The sequence below is a fragment of the Macaca fascicularis genome, chromosome 6, assembly GCF_037993035.2.
Source record: "Macaca fascicularis isolate 582-1 chromosome 6, T2T-MFA8v1.1".
In the NCBI taxonomy this organism is placed as follows: domain Eukaryota; kingdom Metazoa; phylum Chordata; class Mammalia; order Primates; family Cercopithecidae; genus Macaca; species Macaca fascicularis.
The window spans coordinates 125,039,053-125,057,689 of record NC_088380.1 but is presented as its reverse complement, the minus strand read 5'-3'; positions in this window follow the sequence as shown (position 1 = coordinate 125,057,689).

Genomic DNA, 18,637 nt, shown 5'->3' with positions numbered 1-18,637 from the left:
TGCCCTGTATCAAGATTGCCTGAGTGAGGGGTTTGGGAAGAAAATAAATTATGTTGTTTAGTTAAGTAGTTAAGGAAGCAGTGATGGTCTTAGATAAAATCACTATCTTTCATTCCGATCCTTTTACTATTTGCAGTGGGATGTGTCCCAAAAGTATTCAGTGTATTAAGTTCCTAGTTTTTCCTGTGGATCTGATCTTCCTCTAGGCTTCCTCACTAGAGTAAATATATCCTCCATTAATCCACTTGTCCAAGGCAGAAATATGGAAGTGATCCTAAAATTTCTTTTCTTTTTTCTTTTTTTTTTTTGAGATGGAGTCTCGCTCTGTCACCCAGGCTGGAGTGCAATAGTGCAATCTTGGCTCACTGCAACATCCGCCTGCTGGGTTCAAGCGATCCTCCTGCCTCAGCCTCCTGAATAGCCAGGATTACAGGCATGTGCCACGATGCTCAGCTAATTTTGTATTTTTAGTAGAGATGGGGTTTCTCCATGTTGTTCAGGCTGGCCTTGAACTCCTAACCTCAGGTGATCTGCCTGCCGCAGCCTCCCAAAGTGCTGGGAATACAGGCATGAGCCACCGTACCTAGCTGATCCTAAAATTTCTAAGCCTCAAAATATATTTTGAATTTATCTATTTTACTTCATCCTCACTGTATCTCTCGGTCCAAGCTGCAGTCTTTTTTATTAGGACATTTTAGTAGCCTTGTAACTGGTCTCTCTATATTGCTCTTAATTCCTTCGAATGCATTTGTTATGAAGAAGCCAGGATTACTTTTTAAACCCTAAAAAATTATTAAAACATCCCAGTGATTTTCTGTTGTATTTGGGATGTATAAAAAGTAGAATTATATTTAACACAGCTTTTTAGACTATTGCAATTGAGTCCCTAGCTACTTTTGTGTGCTTATCTTGAGCCATTCTCCCCTTTGATTAATTACCCTCTTTCTGATACACTGGCCTTAATTTAGTTCCCTAAAGGGCCATCTAAGAAAGTTCACACTTGCTCCTACTGGTTCACTCTTCTACTTTTTGCCTGCTCATCCTTGAAGTCTCAAATAAAATGTTATTTCCTTATTGAGGGGATCCCTGAAGGACCAATTTAAACCAGATATACCTCGTTACTCTCTTTCGTAGTGTGCAGTAAAGGGTTAATTCAGCAGGCTTGAGGTGCTTACATCCTGCACATTCCAAAGGAAGATCTGTTTTTAGACCATCTCCTGGAAGATAACTTCTGAGCCTTGGGAATATTCTGCCTAATATGAGGTTTTTGTATGCCTGATACTTTGTGCCACACAGTGCCATTTTGGTTACACAGCTTATGCTAACAATGTGATTTATGGTGAGTGCCTGTTTTTGGTAAGGGAACTAGAGTCTGAGTAGTTGAGGCCAGTGGCAAGGGAGCTACATGTCTTTGTTTCTGGCTCCCCAGTGAAAACCCTGGACACCAAGCCTCAGGTGAGCTTTCCTGGTTGGTAACACCTCATATGTGTTGTTGTACATCATCCCTGAGAGAGGTTAATACATCCCCATGTGACTTCACTGGAAGAGACACCTGGAAGTTTGTGCTTGACTCCTCGTGGACATTATCCCAGGTGCATTTTCCCTTTGTTGAATTCTTTCTCTGTAACAAACCATAACTGTGAGTATGACTGCTTTTCTGAGTCTTGTGAATTTTTCTAGTGAATCATCAAGCCTGAGAGTATCTTAGAGACCCCAAAACACATTGTACCTTATTTGTTTCCTTAAAAACAACTATGTTCATTTGTCATTATATATAATTGTTTATTTAGTCTTTTTTATTTTGCTTACATCCAGACATTCTATAAATGTGGAAATTAGGCAGTGAATTATTTTGTTTTTCATTGTATTCCAATTCCTAGCATAGCACAATAGGTGCTCAATAAATGTTTGGGGAATTAAAAATTAAATGTAAGATAAAAATACATGAAAGAAATTAAGTGAAAGAAGCCAATTTGGAAAGGTTAAATGCCATATGATTCCAGCTATATGAGATTCTGGAAAAGGTAAAACTATGAAGACAGTAAAAAGATCATTAATTGCCAGGGGTTGGGGAGAGGGAGGAATGAATAGATGGAGCATACAGGATTTTTAGGTCGGTGAAACTATGTTGTATGATACTGTCATGGTGGATACATGCCATTACACATTCATACAAACACATAGAATGTACAACACCAAGAGTGAACCCTCATGTAAACTATGGACTTTGAGTGATTACATGTCAGTGTAGGTTTGCCCATTGTAACAAACATACCATTCTGCAGGGGGATGTTGATAATGGGGCGGTTGGCGGGGGGGCTATGCACGTGTGGGGCGGAGAGTATAGTATGTGGGAATACGTTCTGCACCTTCTGCTCCATTTTGCTGTGAACCTCTCTAAAAAGCAAAGTATATTTAAAAACTGAATGTATAGTATTTGGTGAAAAATAAATAGCTCTGAAGAACTTTAAGAAAAAATTTGATAACATTGTCTTCCAATTTGATTTCAACCTTTAAAAATTATAATTTAGCTTTACTGCCTGAATAATTATATATGTAATAGAAAATAGTCACAATATTTCAATTGGCATTATAGATTTGTGATAATTCTAATAACTGTGTTTTCACTCAGTTCTCTGAGTTAATATTTTCTTGTCACATTTGTGTAAAATTCCTACTATAATATTTAAGTTTGATATAGAGGATTTTGGAGTGACTGATGGGATATAAGGAAGAGACAAAATGCAAGCAGAATTATTCTGGTTGGCTTAAGAAAATAAAGTGAAGCAGTAGGTGATGAGCTGTCTCTGGAAGCAGAATTCTAAAGCTGTGAAGAGCATAATTAATTAAAGGACTTTGCCACTCACTCTTGACCCACATTTTAAATTACAGAGAGTCAGTAAACCAGGACTTGAAATCTCCAAAGACATAAAGCAGAATAGACCATAGTTTGACTTATAAATAGGAAGAACAGGGGTCATGAAAAATTAATTTAGGAGTCTAAAAAAATCTGCTGTAGTGACTGATAAGTAACCCACTGTTTTCTACATGTTTTTGAATTTATCTCTGTATTCTGAGAAACTTGAAGTTATTTTTCCCTGGTCCTATGACACTGTCTGCAGTTGATGGAAACTGATGTGGGAGAAAGTGATGGAAAGAAATTAGGAGCTATCGGAAACCAGTCATTTGCAAATGAGTGCTCTGACTTCTCAGGATACATCCTGAAATGTTAATGTCATTCATCTTCCTAATTCTAAATTAGACATGCTCTGTTGCATTGGTTGAAATTCTTATTTTCTGTCTGTCGAGATGGAGGGTATTGAAGTGGTCATGATTTTTTTTTTTTTTTTTAATGAATATCTTTGCATGTCTGGCCACATGTTCCTCTTCGTCTTATTAAACAGCTGGTTTTCCCATTGAGGATCTATTCTTTGGCCACAACCCAGGTATGTGACACTTGCTGACCCAATCAGATTTGCCCTTGGGAATTTAAATCTAGAGTAGAAATATCAGCCACAAACTGGTTGTCCTAGTTGCTAAATCCTGAAGAGGCAGCCATTAAATTCTGCTGTCTGTATTCTCAGTAATGCCATAATTCTTTATTTTTTTCTGAGGCAACATCATTTCTTTGAGTCTATGAGATACCAAATACAGACAGAGCTGGAGCCTCAAGGTTAAGGAGTGCTAATCTCTCGTTGCCAGAAGACCCACCTCGTGGATGACACATGGCTTGGGAAATGGCTTTAGGCTGGTGGAGATGTGTCTAAACAGATATAATTTTAGGACCCCCTTGTAGTATCTCTTCTGGCAATGATACTTTTATTCTAATTAATACATAATCTAGCACTGAAGAAAATGTTTCTTAGAATACTTTTCACTGAAAAATTGGATCTGGTTACTGTTGTTCCACAGTAGAGTGAATTCGGTGAAATAAGCTTGTGGATTTTGGCTACAGCACTACTCCTTTTTCCATTCACTCATTGTCATTCCATAAACATTTACAGAGTGTACACTATATATAACACACTGTGCTAGGGGCTGAGGGAGCTGCTGCTGGGAACATTTTTATGTGACTAAGATGATCAGCTTTTCTAGATGGAAACTTAAGAGACTTGAGGAAAAAGCCATTTCAGACAGATAGGAATCCGTGAAGTTTTTAAAGACTTTTAAGAGATTTTGATTTTTTAAAGCTATCTTTTATAACAGTTCCAAAATACAGTCTAGAAGTTAACCACATAAGAGAGCAGAAAATTCCTCTACTAACTAACCCTAATTCTTTTCCTTAAATCCATTTATGCCTTCTCGTTCATTATTGTATCTAAAGAATAGCTGATTCCTTATAATAATCCTTAATATAGTTAATAGTGTTAATGAAAAAAATCCCTTACATAGTTAAGGCAGTTACTAAGTCACTTTTCAGCCTTTTTTTCCCCCCCTCCAGGCTAAGTAATCCAATTATGTTAACTTTGTGCCATAATTAAACTAAAGATTGCTTTAGGAAAGTTTAATCACATCATTGAAATATCCCCCAGCTAAACCAGGTGCTTGTTGAGAAGTGTGGTTAGTGGCCTTGTGAAAGCTAAAGAAGTTTCATATTATGTGCTATTTTGTGCTATAAACTTCCATCTGGCAGAGACCTGGAGGAAACAAACTAAAATAACTGAATCACAACCATTGTCTCAGTGGGGCTTGGCATTTAAGTGGACTATCCAAAGCAAGTATGAAGCATGACTTAGGGCTTAAAAAAAAATTCCTGAGCATAGCACACTTGGCATTTTTGCAATAATGTGTTAAAAAATCAACTTCCACATTGAATAGCTTTGAATCTGATGCATGCCCAGTGAAAGTGTAGAAGAAACTTAGAATTATTAAACTAAGTGATGTCATGTTTACCTTACTTTCCCATGTCCTCTGCCCTCTGCTAGATGTTGGTGGGTGGTCCAGTTGTGGTACTACTTTACCACCTTGCTATGATCAAGCTGTGTATTTGCCATAAGCATCTCTATAGCCATAATTGTTCTTCTATGCTTTTTTTAAGCTACACAATTCTTACTTTAAAAATAACATGTCCTCTATATAACTTAGACAACATATATGTTTCAAATAACTTTATGTCCATCAGCCTTCTTTCACCACTTTTATTTCGTCTTCTGGCTGCTATCTAAAACAGGGAAGAAGGAAATTATTTTGGTTGTCCTTGCTTTTTGTCCTTCTGACACAAACATAAGGCTGACCTGGAATTTGTATCAGAAGCTCTGTGGCCTCTCAGTTTCAGCTCTTTTAACTTTTAATAATTTGATAGCCTGGGCGACAGAGCGAGACTCCGTCTCAAAAAAAAAAAAAAAAAAAAAAAAAAAAAAAAAAAATTTGATGTTTTGAGTGTGAAGACTAGGATGAACCAAGAGAGATGCCCAGAGGGCAACATTTAAGAAGGTCCTCACTCTGTGTTCTGCAAAGGCTGACTTTGAGAGCTTCCTAGCCTGGGCCTTCCTATTATTGTTATTATTTTTTTTTAGCACATTAAGTGTGCAGTGGGTATACAGACATATTGGAATGTGGTTGGAGGGGAAGAGTCACACTTTTGCTGTGATTCTGAGGAAGCCTGATTCATGCAGTAATGAGATAAGTGTTTCTTGGATTTAGGAGTGAGATCCTGTGTATCTACTCTCTGTGGCTAAATCAAGGTCTATATTCTGGACCTTCTGATTTTTTTCTCTCCTCTTTTGACTTGCGTTGATGTCATGGACTAAATGGTGTCTCCCTCAAAATTCATATATTGAAGTCCTCATCTCCATACCTCAGAATGTGACTTTATTACTTTATTTGTTTATTTGAGATGGAGTCTCACTCTGTAACCCAGGCAGGAGTGCTGTGGCGCGATCTCAGCTCACTGCAACCTTCCCATCCTGTGTTCAAGTGATTCTCCTGCCTCAGCCTCCCGAATAGCTGGGATTACAGGTACCAGCCACCATGTCTGCCTAATTTTTGTATTTTTATTAGAGGCGGGGTTTCACCATGGTGGCCAGACTGATCTTGAACTCCTGACCTCAAGTGATCTGCCCACCTCGGTTCCCCAGAGTGCTAGTATTACAGGCGTGAGCCACTGTGCCTGGCCAGAATGTGACTATATTTAGATTTAGGGTCTTTAAAAAGATCAGGTTAAGCAAGGTCATATGGTGAGCCCTAATTTAATATGACTAGTGTCCTTACGAAAAAGAAAGAGGCGTCAGGATGGCTTCCACACACAGAAAAGGCCATGTGAGGGCACTGAGCAGGCAGCCTCTGCAAGCCAAGGAGAGCTGCCTCAGGAGAAACCAAACCTGTCAACACCTTGATCTGGGACCTTCAGCCTCCAGAACTGTGAGAAAATAAATTTCTGTTTTTTAAGCCACATAGTCTCTGCTATCATTTTATGGAAGCCCTAGCAACTCATATAGTTGATTATATGGCCAGTGTTACTCCAGGAAAGTCCCAGTATATGAACGTCTCCCATTCCTAGCCTTGACCATGACCTTCCTAGGTGCTCACACATGAACATTTAGTTTGTGTTATCATTTCATTCTTTACTCTTTAACTTCAAAGAAGCTATTCTAGGATTAAGAAATCCCTTTATGGATTATAATTAGAATTTGAGGCCAAGCCGAGAAAGACCTCTGGAGGCTTTTCTTTGCTCCAAGAATAGGAGTGTAAATTTTAATGGACTGGCTCATTGTTCTTTAAGTTCGAGGCCATGCTCAATCCCTGCCATTTTTAACTATGGTAGCAAAATATAGACTTAATGTCATTCTTGAATGATGAACTATGCCTTTCCTAAAAACAAAAAGCTCACTAATTTCTATAATGTACATTTAATGATTGGAACCATTTATTTTTCTTTCCAATTCTTTAAGGTTAAACTACATCTCTTTTATGTTAAACACATGCAATATATAAACTCCAGTAACAATAAATTAAAATGTTTAAAAATGGGCCAAAAGGACACTTCTTTCAGGAAGCGAGTCTTGAAAATCAGGCAGAAGTTTGATGGTGTTGAGAGCTGGTAATGTGTGAAAAAACCTAAGACTAATGACTGTTATCCTGGGACTGATTCCACTGTCAACTGGCTCAAGTGTTCACATCTGTGAAAGGAGAGGGTTGCCTAGATCATTTCTAGTTCTTTCATAGAACAAAAGGTAAATAAAAATAATTGAAAAAACTAAGATTATGTGTTCAAACACTAGGTGGCTGGCCACATTATTTGAACTTCCAGTTTCTCCTAGTCAAGTTGAAAAATTCCAAGAGAACCGCTTTCTGATCCAGAAACAATCTGAGCGATACTGTTCAAGTAATCTATATTTAGCACTTGAAATTTTACCCTAAATTAAGCTTTTTTAGACTGAAATCCTGTGGCCCTGGAAGGGGATATGGCAGGGATGATGGACAGCTGAAGAACAGAGCCTTGAGACTGTCTACAGGGGCACCAGGCCTCTGCCTTACAGGATATGACTGTCCTATAGAAAGATGGGATCTATGGTTTCCGGATGTTTGTATTTTCTAGGAGAAACCAGGCATTCAAATGTCAGTGTCAAGTCTAATTTTAAAATGTTGGCAACCAGCACATTTTTTTTTTATACTGTGCAGGGAAAATAGACTTATCTGCTGCTGTTTACTAATATTCTCATAGTTCCCAAAGTAGGAGCTATGCAAACATTCACTGACACTATATTCATGGTGCTTGGTGTCAGTTTCTGTGGGAAACCTGCAACAGTGTTTTTCAAACTGCATTCCCTCAGAGCCTAGCAGATCTTCTGTGGCTGTGAAAGGCTACCTATGTGTTAGTTTCCTTTTTTTTTTTTTTTTTTTGACTGGGTTTACAATGTTATTTGAACAAAAAGTTGTTTTGGTCAATATATGTAAAGTGTTTACAATACTGGGCACATAGCAAGCACCACTATGTACTAGCTACTATTATTAGTAGAGTTTGTAAGACTTTTTCTGTAGGGATAATAAGTTAATGTCCTAATTATTCTATTATGTTGTTCCAAATAAAAAACCATCCTTCAATTTCATGAAATTCAAAAGCTTTTTAATGCATCCTTAAAGTTTTTATGATATTCAGAAGTAGCTGTATTTTATGTAAGACTTTAATGTGCAAAAATCCAATGAGAGTCTTGCTCATTTGCAACCTTACTTTTGCTATTTTTGCTTTTAAATTAAAGAAGAGTTTTACATTTTAATTTCTTATCTAGGTTACCCACAGCTGGGCTGACTTGTGAGATTTTACCTTTGAATCTGAGAGTACAAATACTTTCATCAATATTCTGTTTCCCAGAGGTATGCTAATTCTCGTGAATAATCACAACAATCATGGGAAATTTTTAGAGAATATAACAGAATCTTTCCTCTGCAACTGCTATACAGAAAGACTGTGTTAGAAACTGGTTAACTTCATGATCTGTCCTACTCTGGTCCCTGACCTACCTTTGCAGTCTTGAACTCCCCCAATGAGGAGTATATCACTTTCTTACCTTCCTTGCATTATTACCGATGCCCTGAATGCCTCTCACATCCCTTTGATTGTCAAAATTCATTCCATCTTTCAAGATTTGATGGTTTCAAATCTTGCCTTCTCCAGGAAACCTTTCTTGCTCCCTCAATATTACAATCACCTTGTGCCAGCCCTGCTATTTCCTTCCTTTGAGACCTCTTGACAGTTTATTCCTGTATATTTGAAGGTACTTACTAAGTTCTTAGGATGCATGCTTGCATAACTTGTATAGCTCTGTATTCAGCTTTATGAAGGAATGTAGATAAACCATATATTGTGAAGTAATACCGCACATCTAATTAAATCTTATACATCCCTGTTTTTTGGCATAGAGTATAGACTCTTGGTACCTTTTACTCTGAGGTGTAAAGCCCTCCGTGGTCAGTGGTTGCAGTAAAACTCCTGCAGTTTTCCTTCAATCACATTTGAATTAAACATACAAATAATATCAATTCTACTTACATCAAACTTGTCTCATCAGTTTAACATGCTCTTCTCTTTCTTTTGTTTTTATAGATGGTGCTTTTTCTTGGCTCTATAAAATGCCATATTCTTAGTGATAGCTTGAGTTCTTGGTTAGTTTATGGTGCTTAATAAATTTATTTTAGGATTAGAGTAAATTTAGATTGTGAGCCCTACCATTCTTTAACATTGCCATAGTTTCCCACAGAAGGATGTATGAATCTTCATATTCATTTTGCTTTCATATATAAAGATGAAGTCATCAATATACCAGATACCTAGATTTTATTCCCAGTGGTGACTTGTTACCTCCCAAGAGGAGAGGCCACGTAGGGAAGCACCTGGGTCACTCAGAAGGCAAAGGGAGTATGGGAGAAATATAGGTGGGCTAGACTTTGACATTTGGGAAGACCCTCATGGAGTAATATAATCACAAAGTAACTTTCAAATGCTGACTGCCTGATGTCCACTAAAGACTCATAGATGGTATATGAGGTAAAACATCTCTAAAGCCAGTGTCATAGTTAACTGAGTCTTCTCTTTCCCACTGCTCAGGTGCTCATACAATCCTGTTTGGGATCGAAACCATTTATGCTTTTTGTCACTGTATAATTATTAAGTAACCATTTCACCCTCAAAAGTGTCCCAGTGTAGATAATAATTTATATGGTCCCTCATAATAGCCCTCTGTTTCCTAATTTATTGGCCTTACTATACCTGTAATATAATAAAGAAACTACATATTCAGATGGTATTATCATATTATGTTAACAGAGAAGACTTAAAACCAATTCATTAGCTAAAAAGCTATAGCTAAATCTTCTACATTATTTTCATATAGATAATTTCTCAAGACAGAAAACTCCATAAATTTTGGATCTTTGCTTTAAAAATTGGAGAACTTAGAAGGCAGAAGATTTTAATTCTAGATTTAAATCTGTCAGTACATTTTATTTGAGCAACTTTCTCATTCTTTTGGAATGATGAATTACTTTTAAAATAAAGTAACGTTGATAAAAACATGATTATTAGAAGACTAAAATGACAATGTAAAGCAAAAGATTTTGAAAATAAAAGACAGGAAGTATTATTATGTTATATAGGAAAATTAGTGACCCAATTTGACAAAGAAAAAGTCATTCTGTTTTCACCGATGAAAAAATGTATTATCATTTTATGCAGAAAAAAATAGGCAAAGCTAATATAGAGACCACATCTAGGGAAATACATGCTAAATATAAATGAACAACGCATGTAATGAATTATGCATAATTTTAAATTAGTTAATGAAATAGATTCATTATAGATGATAATGCAGGATTTCTGATCCTAGTTTTGAATTTGATACCGAAGTAAATCATTGTGTTGGAATTCCCACTGACAGCCATTGCAGTGTAAATCTCTCCATGTAGCTTGTTCAATTCATTCTTCTTAATGAGGAGGGAGGAAGGAGAACACTGGCAGCATTACAACAAAGGAATATGAAAGTGAGGCTATTGGTGTCTAAGGGATTAAAACAGAGAGAGCATAGCATATATGCATTTGCTTATGAATGAACATTTTTAGCAAAAGCCATTTACAGTTCAGCATCCACATGGCCTTGCAGAATAGGGGCTCTGTTTTCTCGTTGGCTGATTTGACCCTTTCCAGTTAGTTTTCCCATTTGTTCTACTTTTTTTGATGTTTCTTTAGTTATCTAGCATTTTGGTTTGGATATTTTCTATTTTCATTGGTTTGTGGCCAGTTAGACCAGCTGGTGGTAATGAGGTTGTTGGCCAGTCCTGGAGGCAGCAAGGAGGGTCATTTGGTAGAATGTTTTCCATAGCTGGAGCCTGCTTTCAGGATTAATGACAAGAATAGCAGCCAGTTTTTGTTTTAAGTACCTACTAAATATCAGGTGCTTCACAAGCACTATGGAATTGGATCCATATAATTCTTCTTTGATTTGACTGTTTACCTCTCACATTTCACTAATCAGGAGACCCAAGCTTATGGAGAGCAAATAATTTGGCTCATGTCTCATGCCTAGCAAGTAACTAAGCTAGAAAGTACAATCAGAGTTTTCTCACTCTATAGCTTGTGCTCTTCACCAGCAATTACTTCTCAGATGTTTACCTGTTCAGAAGGAGCCATGGGCAAGAATAGAACTAAATGCATCAGAAACTCCTGTCACCATAAGGAATAAAATCTAGGTATCTGGTCAGCCAATGGCTTCATCTTTGTATGTGAAAGGCTACATTCTTATTTAGCACCATGTATTTGTGTCTAGACCTCTTTCTTGACCTTTCTAGAGGTTAAAAGGAAACAAATGGACAAACAACTGCTAATCCACTAAATTACAGGAAATCTCTGTGAGAGGAACAATGCCGCAAAGCCATCTACTTTTTTGCTGTCATTGGAATATATTTACTTCTTCAGGAATGCCTGTCTTTCTCTACCCCAAATGTGGACACAACTTACAGATTAGGAACTCCTTTGTTGTGTCTTTGGATCCTTTGGCACCTGCTTCAAGACTAAGTTAAATTTCTTTACCTAATCTAACTAAAGTGGTGACCACAAGTGGAAATTCCTATGATATCAATTTTCTGAATCACGCATTTGGCAGTTTACATTTCAGGAAGTTTATTGCTAGCTAAGCATTTCTGCCTGAATACTGAGTCCTGTAAAATCTTTGAGGAAAAGGGCCGTGTCATGTTCTTTTTGTATCTCCAACATATCAGATAAATGCTTGGGGCATAGGAGGTGCTCAATATATACTGATTACTTTGGTCTATCTAACACCCAATGTAGAGATCTGTAGAGTTCTGTAAACTCATCAATTGATGTATGCCTAAGTGCTCCTTTGTCATAGATAACAAATTTCATGTTACCGTAAATTTAAGACTATTTCACAGTATTATGCATGAGTAATTGAAACTGCAGAAGATGTCCCTAATTGTAGCTTAATGAATTACAAAATACTTTTTCTAGTCGAGGAGGCTGATGACAATTGAATGAAAGCATAAAAAGGACTTGGACGTGATGGTGAGAATCTCAAACTTCTTAGCTCCTCTGTCTTCTTTGTCCAAATATGCATTCCTTCCCAGATGTGCTGCACTTGTTAAGGCTTTTAGGGATTAAGCAAAGTGCATTTTTTTTTGCGTTTATTTGGGAGTATGATAGTCTCAAAATTCCATATTTAGTGTGTGTTTAATCCTCTCAGTTCTTTATTGTTTGTATGTACACAAGCAGAAATATAAACATAGCTTATCTAAGGAGCAAATGATCTGATTTCTGTACTTTCCCCCTATCAATATGAAGAAATTAGGCACAAGCTTTTTGAAGAGTATGTTAGAAGTCAAATGACTACCATTAAAAATTACAGGTCAGGCACGGTGGCTCATGCTCATAATCCCAGCACTTTGGGAGGCTGAGGCGGGCAGATAGCTTGAGTCCGGGAGTTTAAGACCAGCCTGGGCAACATGGTGAAACCCCATCTTTACAAAAATTAACCAGGCCTTCTAGTGTGCACCTGTAGTCCCAGCTACTTGGGAGGCTAAAGTGGGAGGATTGCTTGAGCCTGGGGAGGTCGAGGCTGCAGTGAGCCATGATCACACCACTGCATTCCCGCCTGTGTGACAGAGTGAGACCCTGTCTCAAAAAAAAAAAAAAAAAATTATAATAATCAAATGATTTTTCCATTAGATCAATGAATTCAGAGAAAGGTCTACTTTGATTTGTTACCCTGTTGTTGTTAAATTGTTCCCTATAATTCAGCTTATAGAATATTTTTTCACAGGGCTTTCTGAGTGAGACTTGGCAGATAGAAACTTACTTTCCCCCTCTGGTTTATTACTTATATTGTTTGTGTACTTTTCTTTCTCAGTTCTTCATAAACATCTATTAACTGATTCCCTGTTGTACTCTGGTAAAAGAATATAATTGAAGTAATTTAAAAAATTAATGGAACAGAAATGCTATGTCCCAGTTTGTTGTTACCTTCTCATACCCTTCAGTTATAAATCTATTTCCCATGCACCATTACTAGAATCATACATTGTGAAACTCTATGACTTCATCTTAGGACGATTTCTTTAAGATATTCTATTACAAACTTCTAAAAACATGCCTCTGAGCATAATGTTTTCACACAGCATGTGTATTATTAATTTTTGAAAATGCGACCTCAAAAACCGATTACATTTGTCACACTGTGATGGAAACATTTACTCCTGGAAATGGTGTTAAGGCCATCAAGGCAAGCTGCCTCAGAAGCTGAGCCATTATCATTACCTTATCTGTATGTACGTCCTCTCCTGCCAGCTACTAGCTTTCATCAGGTTAGTGAGTACATGAGAAGTCGATGACAACATTAGGTTTGCAAAGGTTCATTTGGAAGTTAGCATTTTGTTTGAGCCCTTCTCTACTCTGTTAAAGCCAACATATATGGCTAATATTTCAATGAATGTGATCTTAGCTCCAACCTTTCCTCTGGGCCTGGCCTCCTCAAGTCTTCTCAGTCTATAGTCCCACTTGTTTCTGCCTGTGCTCAGGCAATTTCTTCTGCTGACCTATCCTCCCACCCCTTCATGCAACATATTTCCAAATTTTGGATATATGCCTGTCATTCAACATGCATCTCAATTGCCGTACCTCCTGAGAAGCATTTTCTGATTCTCACAGCCAGAAATCATTTATTCATTCACTCTCTAGTGTCTTTGGCCTCTTTAATGTGTACCCTTAAGCTATTTTATAAAGTATGTAGCAGTGTAACCTACAGGAGAGTCTTGCCTTTGTTTTAATAATATATAGTAAGACAGTCAGACGCAGAAAAGATTGCCATGAAGGAAGAACTGTTTATTATAATCACAGTTCCCTGGAAATAGGAGGGCCACATGGGGAAGCACCAAGGAGAGAAGAGCAGGCAGAAGGTCGGGGGAGGGGTCTTAGTGGGCTGAATCCTTTATTATGGTTTTCTTGGGAAGAAAGAAGGGAAGCAAGGTAAGCAGCCTTCGGATTGGTTAGTCTGAATGATTTTTGTGGGCCCTGGGCTGTAGGGGCTGTCCTAGCTGTTACCTTGCCCTGTGGTGACTAGGTCAGGGGAGAGAGGTGCAAGAGCTGATATAGGAGGTAGCTGGAGGTAAGGGCTCTAGATTGGTTGGTTTATGTATCAAAGGGTGATCATGGGCAAGTCCTTTACTGTCTTTAGGAATAAGCTAGCCCTTTTAGGGGCACTTCTTCCTGAAGTTAGCAAGGACCCGGATGCCAGGTGGTTAAAAATATGAAAAACTAAGAAAGCAGTCAATATACCTTACTTTCTTAGAAATCTCTCACACATAATGACCCCCATGGTCCCTATTCTATTGGTATCATCTCTTGATGTAATCTCTCAGTGGCTGCTGCCCCACAGATTCTCTCCAAATCACAAAATTTGCATTCCTAGAAGAGGAACTGTGTTTGGCTTCACAATCTGTTAAAGCAAACCTTAAGATGTCTCAACAGGGGCCAGGTGGACTGAGCAGTTTCCCCCAGGAGAGATTTGTGGGTCTAGCAGAGACCATGACTATTATGTGTGGGGGTACTGAGTTTAAGAAGGGAAAAGACAGGCTGGGTGCAGTGGCTCATGCCTGTTATCCCAACACTGAGAGGCCAAGGTGGGTGGATCACCTAAAGTCAAGAGTTTGAGACTAGTGTGGCCAACATGGCGAAAATCCATCTGTACTAAAAATACAAAAATTATCTGGTCATGGTGGCAACGCCTGTAATCCCAGCTACTCCAGAGGCTGAGGCAGGAGAATTGCTTGAACCTGGGAGGTGGAGTTTACAGTGAGCCAATATCACGCCACTGCACTCCAACCTGGGTGACAGAGCGAGACTCCATCTTAAGAAAAAAAAAAAAAAAAGAAAGGAAAAGACACAAACCTTCACCCTCAAAGAGCTTCCAATATAAAAGAGAAAAAAATAGTTCATCTGAATAACATAATTCATTTGAAAAAGCTTTGTACAAATAGCAAAGTAATATATGGATAAGTTTTTTTAAAATTGTAATGATAGTAGTAGTAGTAATATTTACCATGTACATACTTATTAAATGCAGAATTTTTTTCCAAGTGCTTTACGTGTATATTCTCATTTAATCCTTAGAACAACCCTATGAGGAGGGTTTTATAATTACAATCATTTTATAGATGATAAAAGTCACAGAAAGGTTAAGTAACTTGTTCAAGGATACATGGATCATGACAGAGCTGAGATTGAAACCCAGGATTTTGATGATTTTCTGTGCTGATAGTCAGTATACTATACTTCCACTGTAAGTGGTCAATATGTTCCATATTCTCACGATGTGACATATCAGACTTCATGTGAAAATAGCTAAAGGCCTGTACATTAAGCCTGTCAGTAGTACATGCACATCGTTTTATTTGCTATGTATTATGGACTGTATGTTTATGTCTCCCCTAAAGAAATTCATATACTGAACCTTAATCCCTGATGTGTTGATATCTGGAGATGAGGTTTTTGGGAGGTAATTAAGTCATGAAGATAAAGCTGTTATGATGAGATTAGTGCCTTATAAGAAGAGACGGAGAGAACTTTCTTCCTTCCCCAACTGTATGTGGGGATATAACCAGGAAGAGCGCACTTGCCAGATACCAAATATGTTGTCATCTTGATCTTGGACTTCCCAGTGTCGAGGCCTGTGAGAAATAGACGCTTATGTGACTAGTCTATGGTATTTGTTATAGTAGTCTAAACTGACTAAGATGCTATGTAATTCATCTGAATATTATTGAAGTTATTACTCTTGACAAATGGCTTTATTCCAAGGGAAAGCTTACACATGTGTAGGTTGAGTGTCCCTAATCCCAAAATCCTAAATCTGTAATGCTTCAAAATTGAACATTTTGAGCACCAACATGATGCTCAATGTGAATATTCATTGGAGCATTTCAGATTCTGGATGCTCAGTTGGTTAACTATAATGCATTAAAATGCTCTTGAATTTAATGAAATTGAAGGTTGGTGTTTGGATGGTCTTCAGGTTTTTGGATTAAAGATGCTCAACCAATTTAGTATCATGCAAATATTCCAAAATTCCAAAAATCTGAAATCTGAAACATTTGTGTTTCTAAGCATTTTGGATAAGAGATGTTCAGCCTGTGTAATAATGCAAAGATAATGTGGCTCATATGCTTGGATGACATCTTTAGACATATTCATAGTCTTTACGGAATGGGCATTTGAAAAAATACAGTTTTCCTAGTGACCTGGCTTACTCTTCCCCAGGAAGGTTGATATTGCCATGTAACCAGGACTCACTTGCTTCTTATAAGGAAACAACATATCCTTCATTATATTAACATCAATAGAAAGTTCCACTTAGTGATATTTCACTGAACCAGTCACAGTCTCAGCCCTGCCTTGTTCAAACAAAAGAACTCTCTCCAGCATAAAACCCAAACAACCAGATGGCAAACTAGTACATCCTATACATGTTGCTACTCAAGCATGTTTTCCATCATCTTGGCTGCCAGGGAATGCCACTGATAGCATAAATATGTCAGTGATAATTTGTCAGTATGGCCTACTAATGACAGAAACTGTGACTTCAAAATGACTTAAAAGGTTGTTTAAGCAATAGCTAGCTGTCAACCCAGAAATTTTGAATGGCATCTTAGCAGTAGAATGAGCATGAAGATAGCAAGTGAAATATGAATTCTTGTAGATTTTAGTAGGTACCCCTTTAAGTACATGGAAGCCAGAGAAGTGCCATCAATGACTTGCAGAAAGAACTCTGTGAGTTATGGCTATCTGTTTAAGAAAAACAAGGCAAGACTTTGATCAACACTTTACAACATTCTACAAATACACAATTTTATTGTTGTAATTTCTTTATTCTTATTTGTATGCACATCCCAAGTCTAATATTCTTTAAAAACAGAATTATTTTCCTTGTTTGAATTAAGATGTAATATGACCTTTTAGAAGAAAACAAACCCATTGCATGTTTTGTTTGTATGCTTCTTATACAAAATGAATGTAGTCATGTGCCTTGAACAATGTGAGGGACATATATATATATATACACAGTGACTTCAAGAAATACACTGTGATGAAAGATTTGCAAGTAGAAAGCAACACAGGAAAGACATTGCTGATTACGCAGTTTTAGAAGCAGGGTCAAGAAAGAGTGAGTAAAAGAAAAAGATATACATTTATAGTAGAAAGCAAACAAAAATCTCCATTTTGAAAATCACTCCCAAATCATTTTCCCATAATATAGGGAAATTGATGACAGTCTACTTACTGTGGCCTTCAATTCTTTGGCAATATTTTTATATATTCTGGAGAAAATCACTGAGATTTGCTTTGCATGCAATTCTACTTCAGCTCCTTTCTAACTGGCCAAATCTATCCCTTTTATTTATGAGTTTGATTATAATGTTAACAACAACCATAACTAAACCCAAATAATGTACTGGCCTGGGAATAAGGCATACAAACTGCAAATAAATGTATTTAGGCAGATATTAGTATCTTGAATCAGAAGTACATGTAAAAATATTATTGGACTTCCTCTTTGAAAAGAAAGTTTTGTTACTTTATTTACTTATTGGGTTTTATTGCAGGCCATATTTAGACAGTTCTGTAGCAAAAGTGTGTTCTGGACTGCAGAGTGGTGCTAAATTCTCAGATAATGGAATAAAACTGTTTTGAAAAAATATATTTAAGTCAAGTATAGTTTGTCCAGTTCAGTTTAGAAGTGACTTTGCCTGAAAAGGAAATCGTGCAATTTTAGGAAAGAGTAAAGATTTTTCTAAAATGGAGAAAAGGCATTGAAAACATTGCTTTTACTTTTAGAAAGTGTGGCAGGCCATGAAAGAAATCAAAGGCTGGACAGCAGTCATTCTCCTGCAGAAAATGCAGGCAGATGAGCAGACAGTGCTGTAGAAAGTGCCTTCTTCTTTTCCTCAGGTCACCTGTTGGGCTTGGGAAAGGGTTCCATCACTACCAAAGTACTTCAGTTATTTCTCTCATGTTCCAGACCTGACTGTAGTAGCATCTAATACAAATCTGGGATGCTTCCATGGAGGAAATTCTTGTCTAACTCCTATAGGACCTTAACATTCCAGCAGGCTGGGAACAGGAAGTAGAGTCTTGAGTACTTCTGTTACCACCTCACTTGTCTACTATATATTTCTCTTCTCCTCCTCATTATGTCCTCATGAAGTTTGCATTTGGACTGTTAGTCTTGGTCTTTGGATCTTTTAAGCCATTTAAGAATAAGGTCATTGGTCCTTTAATCTGCTCTTAGCTCCGCAAACCTCATTTACAAAGTGTGATTAGAAGATGCTGTTCTTAGTCCTGTTATGAAATAAAAGGTCATATTTAGCACATACAATTCTTATCTATTACTCTAAATACATTTTCTCTTCCAGTATTAAACTCTGGTTCTGAAATTTCACAACTGAAACTTTTATGAACGTGAGAAAGCCATATATGTTATCACTTACTAATGAGCAGTAAGGATAATAATAGGAGAAGTTGAAATTAGTTTAAAAATAAATGTCTTTGGCAATGAACATATAAGTGTGACACAGTGACTGAGATTGCTAACAGTGATTCTTAATTATTCTCGATGTTATAGACGTTGGAATTCTTTTG